Consider the following 16,678-nt stretch of genomic DNA (forward strand, 5'->3'; position numbering starts at 1 on the left):
TGTCAAAAGCAACCCAGATCATTAGGTACTCTCCCATTTGGTCTGCCACTGTGAGGATTGTGTTCTGACAGACACATAGGGCGTGTCCAGATGAGTACGCATGTGTGGTATGTGGCACTGCAGACTGGTATGCGGCTCTGCACACCACATGCACTGCACACATGCAGGCACTCCCCATACTGCTAATTCGCAGGACAGGGAGGGGGAGGTTTGACAATGGGAGATTCCAGTGTCAGAAAATCCCACATCTAAAAAATGCAGGGCAGCACACATGGCATCGGCACTTGCCGCCCAAAACTGGAGCCTGGTTTACTTGCTTTAGGCTTACTACCAGAAATAACTCCTTCACAGTCAGGGTGTCCAGGCTGGAATAAACTCCCTCCAGAGGTAGTGCAGTCACCTGCTCTGGAGATTTTCCAAGAGGAGACTGGACAGTCACCTCTCTGGGGTCACTTGACCCCAATTGTCTTCCTGCCTAGCATGGGTGGGGCTGGACCTGATCTGCAAGGGTCCTTCCAGCCCATAATAATCTATGAATCTATAAACCGATGAATCTGGCTGGTTGGAGCCACACTTCAGCTACCAGCCAGACTTTTTGCTGCAGGATTACTGTAGCTGCAGTCCCTGGAGGCCCCAGAACCACACAAGCTGGCCCCAGCCTCCCTTACCCCACCAAGGGCAATGTGTGGTGTGCTAGTGCACATGTGCATGGGGATTCACCAGGGACAAGTAGCAGTGGCACATATTGTGCTGCTGCTGTTTGTCCCCAGGGAATTACACATCCCTGCTCCTGGGGATGCACCCTCAGGCAGCACGTAATAACCAAAGGCAAGAACCAAGGATAAGAACCTTACAGTGGGCAGGTCTACATGTGCACTTTACAGTGCAGGGAAGCTTGTGCACATGATGAAAGCTGCCCTTTTTTTGCAATTTGTGTTTCAGTTTTCACATATGTGTTGGGTTTTTTTTGGTGATTTAAATGTCTTCTTTGTAATTCAAAGTAAAACACATCTCAATGTATTTTAGTTTCAATTGCTGCAAATATTAGGCGACTAGTGGGGTGGTGAGGGGGGGGCATGTACCCCCTCGACAGGGCTGTCCCTGCTGCTGCCGTCTGCAGGTGCTCACCAGTGCCGTCCCCGCTGCTGCCACCAGCTTCTGCAGGTGGTACCCCAGACTCAGGAGGCACCAGTTGCCCACACCACAAATTAAATTGATGTATCCGTGTATCTGTCATGTGAAAACAGAAATGTACTCAATGGCATGTAGTGAGCCCCTTTGTTCACGAGATGTTGCTTCAAATTGCAGATAGGAGAGGAAGAAGATACCTACAGTTTTTAAGTACTTGGGTGTCAGGATGCCAGGTATTGCATGCCAGGTGCTGTGGTACACCCAGCCCAACATTAATCAATCTTCTGTTCTCCTGCATTGACAACTGTTCCCCTCTACCCCCGGTCATGGCCTGGACTGGGTGACAATGGCACCATCACCATCACCATAATCTGTCCCGTTTCCATCCAGGAATGAAGAATCACTTGGCTGCCTAAAGCAGGGAGCACTTTCATTTATTTTCAGAGCAAATGGCTCCCTCCTGATCACAGGAGTTTAGCCCATAGCCTCCATGCACAAGGTCACCCCACAGTCAGACCCATGACAGCATGCAGCCCTTAATGAGAACAGTCCCATCACCTCATAGTCTGCCCCTAGTTTAGTCCAAGAATGAAGAACTGCTTGGGTGCCTCAATGGGGTGCCATGGACTGCTTTCATTTGCTCTTCAGTCAAACAGAGCAAATGGTGCCTGCCTTCTTACAGCAGTGACTGTAGCCCATACCCTCCATGCTTCAATTTTTTTTTCTTGTGCTGGCTGCCACGCCATTTGTGATTGCACGAGGTCACCCCACAGTCAGACCCATGGCAGCAGTCATCCCTTAATGAGAACGGCACCATCACCACCTAATCTGCCATGCCCTGAACTGCTTTCTGATGTCCTTCAGAGCAAATGGTGCCCACCCCCTCATAGCACAGCATGCAGCCCATAACAGCCATGCTTCATAAAGTTATTTTTTTCCCCTGTGCTGGCTGCTGTAGCAGTAAAGATTGTACAGGCTCATCCCACAGTCAGACCCATGGGCGCTTTTGCAATGGCAGCAGGCAGCCCTTACTGACAACATCACCGTCACTAGGGTTAACATATTTCCAGTTCCAAAAAAGTAGTGCCTGACCATTCCAGTGTGCCTCACTCCCAAGCTAGGCATCCATGGCCCTGCCAGTGCCCCTCACTACCAGCCTGCAGTTCCCTGCCCCCCTGTGCCAAGTTGGTGCTGCTTGGGATATTTATTGTGTACTGTATACACATGCATGACAATCACATCAGTGTAGACTAATTTACTGCACTGTCAGATAGTCCCATCAGACACAATTACTATCTGACAGTGGAGTAAATTACTGTGCTTAATCATATGTGTAGATGGTGACATCTGGATTAATTTACTCCGACTTAATCTGCACAGGAGTTTATTCAGTTGCATTAATTGCACATGCAGACATGCCTAATGACACCAAATCTCCATAGGCAGAAACACACCTTAGGACCTGAAGGTGACATAGGTTCTTCCACCCCACTTTTATTTCAACATGTCACTGATCTCAGCTCTGGTATACACTGCTCTCTTCTCAGACCTGCCTCTATTTAAAAAAGACAAGAAAAAAAAAATATTAACAAATGTTCAGCAATACTGGGACATAGATGATGGTAGGAGTGCATTATAAATATACTAGGGAGATCGATGAGATAAAATAGATCAGGAAGCTGCAACAAATATGAAGCTGCCACAACAAATGTAACGGTGTGCTTTCCCAAGGGTAATATTTCCCTACACATTTGTTCTCTGCTGTCTTTCCTTATTTATTTTGCCCTCCCTGAATCTTAGCACTAATGGTCTAAATTAGACTCTAAACTCTTTAGAGAAGGGCTCATATCTTCCTACCTGTAAAACATAATATATCTCTGTGTCAATGGTACTACATCCTTTATAGATTTGGATAATATCAATACCTGTATGTGGCTTGGCTTTAGCTCAGTGACAAAACCTGAAATGGAATCTGTTAAACTGATATCCTCAGCTACACTGGGGACAGTTTCTTCCTGATCAGGGGTTGTTGGGGTTTTTTTTGTTTTGTTTTGTTTTGGGTTTTTTTGGCGGGGGGGGGACGGGGCGGGGAGCGTTATTGTTTCAGAGTGTCCCAAAAAAAGCAGACATAGCAAGGAAGCTTAAGAAGGTGTGGATTTTACTTCGTGGAAATTGAGCATCCATGAGCTGACTTCTCTCCCAGGATAATGAAATTTCACATGTAGCATTTGTTGTTCTGGGATTCATAAAGGTTATCAGGCAGGCATTTATAATAAAAGTTCTTCCTCCTTTTCCTGGCATGCATTGGGAAGATGGGAGTGCTATCAGTTTGACATTTCTGTCAGAACTGGTATTTGAACCACTGGATGATTCTGACAAATGCCACTGCTGTCATCTGCTGCTCAGTTTTAATTATATTTGACTGAAGCTTTCAATGGCAGCAAGCAGAAAACTTAATTAGTTGGTGTAAAGGCTGATGTTCAGAGTTTGAGGAATCCAAACAGCTTTGCAGCATTTATGTACAGTATCTGCCATTTTCAGCCTGACAACGCAAGTAAGAAAAATTAATGGTCCTACTCAGGAAAGGAAAAACCAGAGAAAGATTACAGGAATATACGTCAACAAAAGACACCATTGCTGTACACAACCTGTCAGGGAGCCTGCCCATTTTACTTTTAAAGCAACTTTGTGAGTAATATACTGCTGTGCTGGCTTGTGGAGAGGTCCAAGCCAAATGTTAACGGAATGCAGGCAAAATATTATGAGCTCCTGGGATCATGCAGGAAATGAACATCTGCTACCTTAAAAAGAACGTATGCATCTATTCGGCACCTGATGGCAAGTATCGCACTCTGGAAACATGGAGAGGCAGGCATTTTCTCACACACCAATGCACTGTTAACACAGGCTGCTTTAAAAGATTTTATTAACAATTTATAGCCCCTTGCTGTTTGCTTTCAAGGTGCTAATGTGATTAAACTGCTACATTATAGTTTGGAAAAAACAAGCTTTAGCAAGAAGCAATGTCAAACTGCTAATATGGTGCAATTACAAATTAACATAATATTTGCATGTTGGTTCCCCCAACATTGCCTGTGGGGGGGAAATATTTTGTTTGAGAAAACACAATGCTATTACAGCTGCTTTGGATACTTGATGCAGTTGCTCCAGGTAGAGTAGATGTGCTCTGAGAAGAAATCTTTTATCTCACTTCTTAAGCTGCACGTTACCCTGGGTGGGGCTAGGGGAGGCTGGGGCCAGCAACAGTGATGGTTGCAGCAGACTTACCTGGGATCCTGTGAGCCTCAGGGAGCTGCAGCCACAGTGCTCCTGCAGTAGGGAGCTAGGCTGGCAGCAGGACCGCGGCTCCAGTTTTGGGCAGTGTGTGCTGCTGCCAGGTGCGCCACCTCGCTTCTTTTGGCATGAGTTATTTTTTTTTTAACCCAGGATCTCCCAGTGGTAAGAAAGTCCCCACGCTGCAAAGTAGTGTCACGGAGAACACTTAACGTGTGTGGCATCGCAGATGTGCCTGTGGCACATACCACCCATCTGTGCTCATCTGGATGTGGCCTTAAGTTGCATGGTTGGATCTGTACTGCTGTTTGTTTTATCTTTGTAATCATACATATGAACACAGCATATTGTCTAGGTGATATTGAGGAAGACTGTTTTATTTCACAGATAAAATGTGACAAGGTTCTACATCTGTGTGCTGCAGTCATAATCCCACAGTGCAGTACAACTTTTATAGCCAACAGGATTGATTTGCTCTAGTTGGACTTGTCTAAGGCCGTTGGAATACATTATGTTTGTCACACGTTAAATGAGTATTATGTGACAAATCATAACGTGGCAGATATTAAACTAGTAAAACTGACCATGTGTACATGCCACAGGGGTTTACTTCAGTTTAATTGTCCCTAAATTGAAGCGGTGGGTTTTTAAAAACAACCCTTCAATTTAGGGCAAAGTAAACCCCCATGGCATATACACAAAGGTTGGGCCCGATCCTTACCTGCCTCTCCAGCGACAGCTCAAGGATGAGCTGCTGGTGGGCTGAGTGGTCCCTGAGCTGTAGGGGAGCGGGGGCGGGAGGGGGCTGGTGCTTCCCTCTGTGGCAGCGTTAGCACCCCTTAGGTGGCACCTGCCTGCAGGCACCAGCCTGGGTGGTCCCAGGGGGCCCTCACAGAGCTCAGGCAAGCAGGCAGGCTCCGGGGAGAAAAAAATAAGACCAGGCTCACCATTTTTTTTTCCTTGCCTTCAGTGAAGCCTGCCTACTCAGGCTGCTGCTGGGCTGCCTGTACAGCCCCTGAGCTGCATGTGGCTTGGTGCTTTCCTCCACGGCTGTAACGTAGCAAACTAAAACACTCCGAACATGTTTTATTTCACTGCATCCCAAAGTCATTTAATGTACATTAAGCTGCTGACATGTGTAAACAGCCATGCCATTAAAGTGCATCACGCTGCCAACATGTGTAAATAGCTGTACCATTAAAGTGGTGCAAAAGGGCATTAAGCCACTTTAAAGGCCATTAAGCCACTTTAAAGGCCATTTTTGTGGTGTGTACAAATGACCACTCTGGATAAAAATGCTGGATAAGCCACAAAGTTTGTCACTGAAACAGCAAATTCTTTTTGGGGTGAAAGTATCCTACAATAATTTTAACATGTGACCAGCTGGCATGTTACAACTTGTTGTGCAATACTCACATTTCACACTCAACAAATGTGATGTCTTTCAGGGGCCTAGAGTTGCAAACGTTTGAGCTATAATTTTATCATTGATAGTTTTAAAAAATCTGGATAAGGTTCCTATATAACACCCTCCCCCACTGCCAGTTCTGAAATATCCCAGTGTCACAACCTTATCGAGCTCCTTCTGTTTAGACAGTAACCAAGCTACTACTTCGTACTAGACAGTAACCAAACTACTACAATCTACTAGATCCATGTGATCCATACTATCTTTCCTCATACTACCTTTTCATCCACACTGAAAATACCTACATTTTTTTCAGGAGCAATTACAACTCAAGCCCATGCCCCTTGCTTAGGGCAGTGGTTCTCAACTGTTTAGCCTAAATGCACTCCTCACTAGACTCAAGGCAACCTTGGAAAATACCACCTCTTAATTTTTGCTAATTTTTTGACTACAGAAAAATAATAGAACAATTTTTCTGTTGCAAAGAACTCAGAAAGACCTCAACAGGTCAGCATGTTTTTAACACTACGGTTTCCTATTTCAAATCTCTGGATTTAGCTTGTAAATCATGTTTTCCCACCTAACAGGGTTAACAGGGTGGGGCACTCTGCATCACCCTTGAAAGGATCTCAAGGAACCCCAGGATGTCACAGCATGCTAGCTGAGGATCACTGGCTTAGGCTCTGAGTGGGTGCATCTACATGGGATGCTGACTGTGCAGTAGCCAAATAATACTGCACAGTAGTACGTCACAGCACCAACAGTGCTAATACACTACTGCACAGTATTATTAGGCTACTGTGTAGTAATGTCACTTAAAAGGTGTTCGCTGGTGCAACTGCGCAGTAACTCTGGTTACTGTGCATTTATTTAGAACTGATTATACATCATACATATAGTATACATATTATTAGCTGTGCAGTAGCCTGATTATACAAGTACTAAATAAATACACAGTAACCACTGCACAGTAGAGTCTTGTGTAGATGCGCCCAGTATGTACCTACCTCAGCTGCTATCCACCTCTCTACATGATCAGTAGCAAAAAGTTATTGCTGCAAATACAAGCAATCCTCCGTTGGCATTCCCACAGTTCCCTGCAACTGAGTCTTATGGTCCTTCTGCATACACCCCTTATAATTTAGAATTTCTTGGCTGTGTCTACAGAAGATGCTTAGTGCACAGTAACCTGTGCCTACCGTGCAGTAGTGTCACATGGCAGGAAGTGGGACATGATGCTACTGTGCAGTAGTCTTGGATTACTGCACAGTCAGCATCATGAAAAAGTCATGCTTGGTGATGCTACTGTACAGTAACTCTGGTTACTGCACAGTCATTAGTACTTGTTTATACAAGTTCTAAATTACTGCAGTAACTACTGTGCAGTTAGTGTCTTGTGTGGACATGGTCCTTGAGCATCTGTTGAGAACAGCACTAAATAGGATCCATATTCAGAAAGCTGTGGACCTATATTTCTCTATTCAGGTCCACAACTTTCTAAATCCTTGTTTAGAGTTTAATCCCTTATTTTCCTTATGGATTGCTGTAGATGGGGAGCAGAGCCACTACCAGCTTCTGACTGCCAGCTATCTCCTGTTCTGCCAGGCTGGGGCTACGCTCTAAATGTGGAGCTAGTTGGCATAAACAGCAGTCACATATTGGTGGGTATCTGAAGGAGGTACTCTAAGTGCTAGGATTTCCGTTGCAGCAGCAGGGTTATTCACTGTCACAACATCATGCTGAGCCAATGTGCTCTGCAGGGCATGCATAAGGCTGAATCACTGTACCACAATGAAATAAAATGATTGTTGAAGGACAGAGGATGCCAACTAAAAATGTAGCAATGCCTTCAGCCTGTGCCCCTGATATTCACAGCTTGCCAAATTGGTTTCCTGAGCATCAAACCTGCTGCCTCCCATAACTCCATTTATGAGAAGAGGCCTTTGTTTCAGAAAGGAACAGTGAGAAGATGCTCTCACAGAGGTGTCCCAAATGGGAGGGCGTTTATGGTGCCGTAACCTTTGGGAAACCCATAGCAGCCTGCTAGGCAAGCTATCACAGCCAGTATCCTCAGAGAATTCTTCCAGGATCTGTTCAACTGTGGAGGTAGAAGCATAAAAGTGCTGCCCACCATATTTATTACTGTTCTGAGGGATGCTTGGGTATAAAGAAAAAGGAATTTTCTGTTAGGCCAGTCAATTCACACTTAGTGGGTATGGCTACATGAGACTGCGTCACAGTAGCGACAAGCTGAGGCGATGTAGAGTTGGTGGGCACTAACTGTGACACCACTGCTATGTTGCTGTACTGATGAGCTACATCACCATAGCTCGTCGCTATGCAATCTAGGGTAAGAAATGACCCGTGTGCCGCCAGGACTGTGCAGTACCAGCGGGTACCAGCTACGCATTTGGGAGCGTGTATAGACATACCCAGTAAGGATTTTCAGTTCCCTGTGGTGGGATCAGCTTTACATAAGGATGCAGCTGCTTGCTCTCCCACTGCTCTACCTCCTCCGAGGGCCATCAGACTACATTTTTTCCAAGATGACCACCAAGAAGAAAAAAAAGCATGTAACCACACAAGCTGAATGCTGAATGTTTCATAGTGTTTCAGTATTGATTTTGGGTACAGCTAACAGTCAAGTGGCACTTGAGCAGCTTATCATTCTTTTTCCAGATCTTTCCCCTACTCTTTTGCACAACTTGCAAATTTGTCATACACAAGAAATTGTAGTCAGCTCATCAGATTAGTTTGTAAGGGAAAGCTTTGCTACCCCAGCTCTGTAACCAAGAATCTCTCATTCTCTTATATGTTTTGCTGTCACCGATCTCTTAAAAAATCTCCTCTGTCCAGACTGAGGGAACTCCTCCACTGTCCTGGATTGTCATGTTTCTTTTGACTTCAGTAATCTCCAAAATGTGTGTACACTGGGTGGCTGACCAGCCTGAAAAACAAAATCAGGGAACCCATCTGGTAGAAAAGGCTTCCCTCCCGCACTGCATTGTGGGCAGGCAGTTTGATCTCCACTTAAAAGTTCTGAACATTTAACATTTTTTTTAAACAAAAGCAGAAAGGGAGGGACACTTACTATCTGATCTGTGATCACAGTGGAGGTCTTGCTAATTTTTTGCTTACTTCCTCCAAACGTGTTCATAAACAAGAGGATGGCATACAAAAAACAAGAAAAAAGGCCAACTGGGCCTCATAGTGGAGTAACAAGGTCATTCCTTACATGTCTAAAAAAATACTGAGCAGACTTTTTTTCTTTGTAGGCATTCTGAGATCTGAAGTGCCAGCAATCCCACCCAGGAGCCTAAGTACAGATATTGCCACTGAGGGCAAAGAAAAGAGCACACAGATAATACCATTGCAGAGCTGCACAGCAGAAGTGACAAATCCAGGGAGATACTGCAGAGAAGCTTGGAGAGGTTTGTGGAATGGGAGACTATAGGAAAGGAGTGGAACAAGAAACTTCTTGAGCATCTGTTGAGAACAGCATGAAATAGGACCCAGCACCTATATTTCTCTGTTCAGGTTCACGACTCTGTGCAGACCTCTGAGCAGAGCAGGACCTTGTACAGTGTCCAGCAAGTATCGCTTGCAACTCAAAGGGAGCATCTACACGTCTCCCTGCGGCAACATTGTTACTGCACCATGCTTGTTAACTACCCATACTGCACTATGCATGTGGCATGTGGTTAGTTTAAGCCACTACTTCGCCATAAAGCGGGGACTGTGCTACTACGGTGAAGTAGCTGCCAGTCACATGTAGACTCACAAGATTACTATGTCACTGTAGCACATTGTATGGCAATGTAGTGCATCACTATGGCGAGGTAGGGTGACGTGTAGAGGAGCCCAAAGCCCTCTTTCTCCAAGAGCTTAGTTAAGCACAGGGTGCTTTCCAAATGCCTGTTTCTCTGGCATATATTGTAATCTGAAGACTATCCAAAAGTTGGAATCGTTAGTGATTACCTTGGAGCTGGACAAAGACAAGCAATTCCTTCTTATACAACCCTATTCAGAACAACATCTTCAAAGAAGAAGGAAAAGGAATTGTAAAGGGTGCAAAATGGGCAAATGTCATTACCACTGAAGATCACAAAGTCTAAGTCAAATGTCTGCTTAAGCCTAATGGCCCTTCAGGCAAACGTGGAAAAGACATGCCAGTATCTATAGCCACGGGTCATGATAGAGGCAGTGATACAGCCAGCGGTGAGACAAGGATGACAGTCTTTTAGTAAATAAGGAAGTCATTATTGAGCCTGAGGAGGCTGATCCAAGATTTACGTGTTCGACTGCAGACCGTAAATAGCCCTAGGAGAAAGGAGTAGATCCTGGTGATGTCAGGTCACAGCTCCTTCCCTTTGTCCCTCTCATTTCTCTACCTCCATAATAAGGTGAGTGGAGATATGGCCAGCTCCACACTTTCAACCCCCCAACCTGAAAGACCAGGTTCCCAATTACAATTGGGTTAATTCAGCACTACCTTCAGCACGAATGTCAAACAGAGATTGAACTCATGCCCCTGGAGTGATAGTGAAATACTTGAAATGCTCTGCTACTCTGCCCAGCCCTACTGAAGGTGTCTGCATTTTTTTCTGCACGCCTCACTATTTAATTTATTTTGTACAGTGTTTGAGTGCTAAAGCAGCACATTTACTCTGTGTTAGCATTTATTTCTCTGTGTGTATATTTGTGAGTTTAATAAAGTCCTCTATTTACTTCAGCACTTCTTGTTGGTCGCCTAACTGTAAGGAAAAGGGAAGCGGCACCAAAGGATTTCCTGACAAAAAAACAGCAAGCAACCTACATAAGCCAATAAAATGGCATCCTGTGTCTCCGAGCACAGACAGTTACATTTAAATTGATATTTAATTTGGCAAATAAATCACCCTTACCCAATGCAACCCATAAAATTAATCAGGCACAAAATACACCCTCCAGATTCGCATCCCTTTACCCCAGAGGTTTAAGAAACCAAGCACACCCGGGTCTTTAAAACCTTGTAACATATCCACACAACATGTTCCATAGTATTTCACCAGTCCCAAAATAGCACATGCATTAGCAATTGTTTTGGCACTGGCAGCAATCCCATGATTTGAGGATGATGTCTACCATGGCTCATTGATGAGTTTTGAGATGACTCAACAGTGCAATCCTTGAGCCCCAGGTCTGTCAACAGAAGTTGCGGGTTTTTCAACAGGGGAGAGTAGGTCACCAGCCAGGATTTCTCTCTTTTTCCTTCCTTCACTCTCTCATCTCTGCTTCAAGGGCAAGATGCCTTACCTCAAAGTAGGCTGCCATGACACTGTGGCACTATTGGAGTCAGTTAGCAGCCGGCTCCTCCCAGTACTTGATGGCCATTTTCCTTAGGCATACCTTCAATGTGTCCTTGTAGTGTTTCTTCTGGCCATCACTAAAACTCAGGCCACAAGCTGGGTATAGAGCATTATTTTGGGAAGTAATCATTTACTCATTAAACTCACCACATGTAACACAGATGTGCATGTGTCTGGCATCCCTTATTTCCCTTGACCCTGGACCCATATTGTCTATGGGGAGTTTTCTGGTTGGGCAAATCAGTTAAGAAGGCTATTGGTATCCAGGGTCCACTCCATAGAAACATACACCTTGTGGTCATAGCAGGCCACAATCAAGCACAGGGGGTTTTCAATGCTGGCAGCCCAACAACCCTGCCTTCAGGCTTCAGATGTGCACAGCACCACCGTGCAGAAGCTGCTAGGAGTATATAGGAGTATAAGACATGTTCTGAGTAATTTCATGCTGTCAGGAAATTCATAAGTTATGACATGAGAGAATAGGCAGGGTCTCCAAATCTTGGAGGCACCTAAAATTCAGATCTCTGAGATTGGGGGAGAATAAGGTCCCAGCTGACCTAAGCATGTAAGTGCCAGATTTATGCTTCAGCCTTGCTCTATATTCCTTGCCACCGCTTCTGACATTGAACTTCCCTGTGTGGTCCATCAAGCCCTACAGAAATATGGAGAGGGACCCCCTTACAATAAATGTATTTATTGCCTCTGTTAGGGGAGCAATGAACTGTTGTGTGTTATCAATGGCTGAAGTGCAGTTTGGAATCCCTTTTCTCTGAAAGCTAGCTATTATTACAAGTGTGGTCCTGATGCTCACAAACTATAACAATCTCTGTTACAGCAGCACAAACCTCCCCTATTGCTGGTCTGACAGTTTACTGGTTAGACAGGAGCCTGCAAGTGTTTGAGGAAGCTAGTTTCCAAATTAGTGATAGCAATCTGCTTCTGCACCACTGTAGATTCTTTCAGTCTCTTCCTCTACACTGTCCACATCCAACACCCTGGCACATTTCTGTAACGCCTGAAAGGACTGCTAGCATTCCTCTGATGACTGCTTCACATCATACACTGGCAGAAGGAGCTCCTCTATCAGTTATATGGTTCTGTATCACTGCTACAAATGCCCAAAACTAAGTGCGGTGTTGGCAAAAGTAATTAGCACTTGGATCTCATAGGCATCAATAGGCCTGAGGTAGCATGACTTATACCATGGAGGCCCTGGTTTGGATGGCTTCATGAACAACCAACTCACCTGCTGGAAATACATGGGTGAGGCTAGTCCAAGGTTCTCCTCAGTGGCCACTCTCAAGCACACTGTAGAGAGAATGCCAGAGATTGGCTACAGAAAGATGTCCCAAAGCTTCCTCCCTAAGGCTCTCCTTCATCTTTGAGTCACAGTTTGAGTTAGTTTGGCTGCTCATTATGCAGCCTTTTTTCCTTCTCTATGCCAGAGAAAGTCAGCATAGCTGTTAGCAGTCTGGCAGCAGGCTCCCTTAGGCAAGGTATCATTCAAACTGTCAGCATCAGTCAGTCCTTGCCTAACCTAATTTTCTTGTAGCCATCATAGCCAAGACAAGAGACCACACTGCTATCCTCATTGATTTGCTATCACCATATCCAGAACTTCCAAAGAGCTCTGGGTTCTATGGACAGGACATGCCAACAGGCAGAGGAGGAGTGCCCATATCTAATAATCTAAATAATCAAGAGGACAGTGCTTCACCATCATGGAGACTACCGATGTGGGTGCTAGTCATGGAAACTACCCATGTGGGGCGGAATTTTATTTCACTATTAAGACAAATAGGTATTACTTATGCAATTTAAAAGTATCTAAGGTACCTAAAAACATTCTGCATCATCTTGCATAGTTGCCTGAATCATATGTATGTACCTGTATGATTTATGCTTCTATAATTTTACCTTCTGCACTATGAATGCCCAGAGGTATCTAAGTCCATTTATACGTTGTTGCTATTCAACTTAATTATGGATGCACAAAATTCTGTATAAATACCCCAAATTTTGGGTGACACAGACCATAAATAGTGACTGACACTGACCTGAGACTGCCATGGTGGTCAGTATCTTAGTGGCTAAGGGCTCTTGCCATGGACAGGGTGGACCTGAGGAATCCAAGGGTACACCAACCACCCCCAAGAGGATTTCACCCTGGCTTGCTGTGTCATAGAACATCCTAATCACAAGGCCCCATACTACCTTCCTGTTGAAGTTAAGTCCCTAGGCAGCCAAGAGTGAAAGCATCCTGGGGACAGGAGGAGAACAAGCAAGAGGGAGCCTGACTCTGTGGTTCAGAGAGGGAGAAGTTGCTATGGCCTGGGCGGGATTAGCCCTAGCTTCCAATGTTATTTGTAATCTTGTATTACAGAGCCATTGGGTAAACTATATAAGCAGCAGTAAAGAAAGCAGGATTCTTTACCTGGTGCTCCATCTGCTTGAAACTTCTTCTCCCTGGGTGCATCTACATGAGCCGTTTACTGCAGAGCTGTCTAATTAGCTCCACAGTAAATGTCTCTGTGTCTGCACATGCTGCATCTATTAGGAAACACAAAGCCAAAAACTCTACACTAGGCTAGTACTTATAAGTACAAGTACTACCCTGCTCCAGAGTTTTTGTGTGTGCAATAATGCACGTTAGCTAGCCCTGCACTGAAGCACCCTCATGCTGCAGCCAGCCCTTTCGCAGCACATTGAGTCCAGTCGGAGCAGCCCTGGGGTGCTGCCAGCTGGGGATGCTCCAACCAGGCTCAATTCTGCACACGAATAAACTCTGGAGCAATATATTCCAGAGTTTTTTGCTTCTGGGTGCACATTCAAATGGTGCTCCCTAAAGCAAAAAACTCTGGAGCAATAAACTCTGGAGTTTATTCATGTGCATTAATTGCATGTGTAGATATGTCCCCTGAGGCTGGAAAAGGTGCCCAGACTGCACTATCTGGAAAGTCTTTGGATGGCAATCCTTATTACTGGAGTAATCACCATCCAGGAAGAGCACACACCAACTTCAGATGCTTCCTCAGCCTGATGAAGGGTTTTTAAACCTGAAAACTTGCTAAGAATTTTTTTCCCAACTATTTAAGTTGGTCTAATAAAAGATACCAGATTCACCCAAAGAACATTGTCTACCTATGTCCTTAGAACAACACAGCTACAACCTATACCTGTAATTCTCATTCCTGTACTTCAATGCAGGAGAAAATATGATGTAGAATCCCTAGCAGGAAAGAGTCTGGACCTGTATTTGGGAAGAAGAGAAAAAATGTGGTGGAATGGAGGTAACAAACCTTAATATCTATTATCTGCCTTTCAGGAAAAGAGAAGTCCCATGTCTATACTACTCAACATTTTTCAAGGGACAGGGCCTTGGGTTCTGGTTTGGTTGAGGGCTTGTTTCTATACATATCCTCTATTTTCATCTTGCCTTTTCCTAAGCCAATGTCCCCACCATTGTCTGTTGGTTGCTGTTCACCTTCCCCAGAATCCAGACTATCTGCATGCTATGCTTGATACAAATGATGTTGCTATTCCCTTTAGTTTTGGCAGGTGACCAGCTACCACCTCCAAACCTTACACTCCCAGGTGGATTCACACTTGGTATCCACAGATAGAGGCACACCCACTGCAACTATTCATTTTAACTACAGCTCAGTAGTAGGCAAAGACTTTGGCTTCTTGAAGATATGCTGGTGATGCCTTCAGCCTTCTGCTGATGCAAAACTGTGTAGCCCCAAGAAAGTGAATCGGAATTTCCTTACATGCTGCAGTAGGCGCAATATAATCATTCAGCTATATGCCTTAGGGCTTAAAATGAGGGAAAAAAGTCCTGTGGTTGGAGTCTGGGGAACCTGTTATGCCTGTGAAAGGATGAAAGAGAACTACATGAGACAGTCAGTCAGTCAGTATGTGCATAATTGCCGAGCCATGCAATAACATCCCCAGTAGCCATGCGCAGTTCCTGTAGTGCACCACTGAACTCAGTCAGCAGGCAGTCATTAACAATATGTAACATGGTGTGTTTTACCACACCTACAATCTGGGTTGTCACAAAGATCCCAATAGTTAAGGTTGGCCATGCACAAACCTTGCCCCGTCTGGAACCTGTTCAGCAAAGTCCACTGACAACATGGCAGGTTGAATCCAGGTAGGCAGACTGCAGGATTTGTGATAAGGAACATGTTTGGTGGTGATGTTGACCTCCATTCCAAGCACCATGGGGTCTCTGCCGTGCAGTCCTGGTGCAGCAGTTTAGACCAAAGTGGGTGTCATGATGGTACATATACAGCAGGTGGATTTAAGAGATTATTGAATAGCAGCAGACTGGATTGACATAAATCCCCAGCAGCTTGCTAGTGGCAACTTCCCATTGGATACGAGGGGGAACAATGTTGTTCAGGAGTGGGAGCCATGGTAGAGGTGTTGGTTGAAGAGTTCCCGAAATGATGCACATTGTTGAATGTAGCTGCACATCAACGAGCTTGGTGTCTAACAACCAATTCCAGACTGGTGCACAGTCCTCTGCCACAGAGTATGAGATGACAAGAGCTGACATCCTTAGGATTGAGACTTTTGCACCCCATGATGACCCAGCCAGCTTTTTAAAGTGGTTGTTGCGTGTTTTAACTTTCATTGCTGTTTTTTTCAAGTGTTCATGATAGCTCAGTATTTGGTCTAGCATCACACCCAGGTAGATGGGTTGTGCTTCATGCCTCAGCCTCTGGCCATCCAGGTAGATGTTCAGCTTCCAGCAAGCATTGGCATTGTGTAGGTGGAAAATGCTGGAAATTGTCTTAGTGACACTTGGCTGGAGATGCCCAGTCTTGCAGTAGTCATCCAACTTTGCAATGTCACTGTTCAGAATGTGTTCTAGCTCAGAGAAAGTCTAGGCCTGAAATGCATAGCAGATGTCGTCAGCATAAATTAATTTCCATGCTGTGCATGAGATAGATGTGTGTGAAGTTGCAATTCCCTGTTTCCATCTATGGCTCTCCTTCATGTGTTGCTGCTTTACTCTCCCCACTGAGTGATGATCACCTGTCCCTACTCCACATCTTGGCAATATGTTCAGCTCACCAGCTCTTGTATCTGGATTCAAAGATATAACCCATGCAAACACCTTGCCTTAGTTCCAGCACTAAGAATTTCAAAGGAGAACTACACAGACACCACAGAAGCAAACTTTTCAGTCAAGGGGCATTAGAAGATTGCTTCTTAAATTCCTCCACCCCTAGGGTAGCCCGATAATGGACAGCCTGCATGCTCCCCTATCAGGGAAGAGAGCAAGCTTTAAATGAACAACGTCCAAAGAGAGCCTCTCCACCCCCACAAGTGTGGAAGGGGGTGGGGGGAGAAAAACTTCTCTCCTCATCCCTCCTAGCCCCATTGGATTCCTGATGCCTCTTGAATAAGCCATGCCACTATGCCTCCCTAGTGCTGTTCAAAGGACGGAGGGAAGTGAGGCTTTTCCTGGAGTTCCTGTAGTATA

Source organism: Crocodylus porosus, unplaced genomic scaffold, assembly GCF_001723895.1.
Source record: "Crocodylus porosus isolate Cpor-Errol unplaced genomic scaffold, CroPor_comp1, whole genome shotgun sequence".
Classification (NCBI taxonomy): Eukaryota; Metazoa; Chordata; order Crocodylia; family Crocodylidae; genus Crocodylus; species Crocodylus porosus.